Source organism: Humulus lupulus, chromosome 7, assembly GCF_963169125.1.
Source record: "Humulus lupulus chromosome 7, drHumLupu1.1, whole genome shotgun sequence".
Taxonomy (NCBI): Eukaryota; Viridiplantae; Streptophyta; class Magnoliopsida; order Rosales; family Cannabaceae; genus Humulus; species Humulus lupulus.
In genome coordinates, this window is record NC_084799.1 from 56,143,847 (window position 1) to 56,145,397 (window position 1,551).

The following is a 1,551-nucleotide window of genomic DNA, read 5'->3' on the forward strand; positions in this document are numbered from 1 at the left end:
ATTTAAACAATTAATTAAATTTTATGTTTTTATGTTTTATGTATTAAACAATGGGATCCCGTACAATATTTTGTATTCCGTACCGTATTTTGAATTTTTAATAAAGTTCTACAATTTTAAGCATATATGTATTCCAAAATAGTAGCTATGTCTTAGTAGATTTTAATGGTCTGAGGTCTTAGAATTAGTTGGGTCATTACAATTATAGTTATTCATAGCCATCTCTTCCAATAATTCATAAGCTTCTTTAGCATTTTTGCTCATAAACGCTCCTCCTTATGCTGCATCTATAATTGTCATTGTATTACCCCCCAAACCATTGTAAAAATATGAACAAGCAGCCACTTCTCTATTCCATGATGTTGGAACTTCCTTTGCAACTCTTTGAATCATTCCCATGCATCATATAAAGATTCCCCATGCAGTATATGGAAATTATTAATCTCTCCTCTTATTCTGTCTGACTTGGCAAGAAGAAAATATTTACCAAGGAATTTCTTAGCCAAATCTTCCCAAGTTAGTATAGAGTTGTCTTGTAAAGAATTCCACCAACTCTTACCTCTGTCCCTTAGTGAAAATAGGAATAATCTCAATCTTACAGCATCATTACTCACCCCATTCCTTTTGAATGTTGCACATAGCTCTAAAAAGTTTGTGATATGGTGATTTGGATCCTCATTTGGTAACCCCCCAAATTGTACACAGTTTTGCACCATCTGAATAATTGAGGGTTTTATCTCAAAATTATTTGTCTCAACAGTTGGAGAACAAACGCTTGAATGTATCCCCGTAACAGTAGGAAATACATAGTTCCTTAATGGCGGATCGGCTTCAGCTGCATTACCCATATTTGCATTGTTGTTGACAACAATATTTGCATTCTCAGCCATTGTGAAATCTAACTATTTCTTTATCTTTCGATTCTTTCTGTGCGTTCTCTTAATTTCAAGATCTATTTGTATTATTTCCTTTTGTCTACTTCCTCGCATATACCAACAATTCCCGAAACACAACACAACCTTGATCTGAATAAGTGTTAAACAATAAAAATAAAAATACCAAATTAGAACAAATAATAATAACTTTGATATTGGAAATTAAGTCCCCAGCAACGGCGCCAAAAACTTTATTGCGAAAATATATATACGTAAGTGCCCGCAATCAATTCAAGTAATATATATGATAAGTAGAGTATCGTTCCCACGAAGACTATCTTCCAAGTACCACTAATTTTTCTTTTAATTTCTATTTGGAAATCAAAATTTAGATGGATTTAATTTTAAAATTATAAAAGAAAACTAAGAACAAGAATCACTAATTCAAAGATTTAAATCTCTATTAAAAAGACCTAGGGTGTTAATTTCATCAACTTTTCATTATACTTATTTTATTAATCAATTCTAAATTTCTTTCTTTCTATTCTATTAGCAGGTTAACATAATTCGATTCCTATTCTTTTTCAAGATATAAGATCTCAACCTATATGTAAGTTTTCTACATCTCTGTGATAAACTTAAACATATAGAAGACATTAAGCATGGAAACCTAATT

At 31.0% G+C, this 1,551-nt stretch overlaps 1 non-coding gene across 1 annotated transcript; it reads left to right on the plus strand.

Annotated features, from left to right (window-relative positions):
• Positions 1–351: 351 nt before the first annotated feature.
• LOC133792874 (small nucleolar RNA R71) lies at positions 352–458 on the plus strand. Its single transcript, XR_009874345.1, has one exon. It is a non-coding gene; the product is annotated as a small nucleolar RNA R71 (small nucleolar RNA).
• Positions 459–1,551: the final 1,093 nt, after the last annotated feature.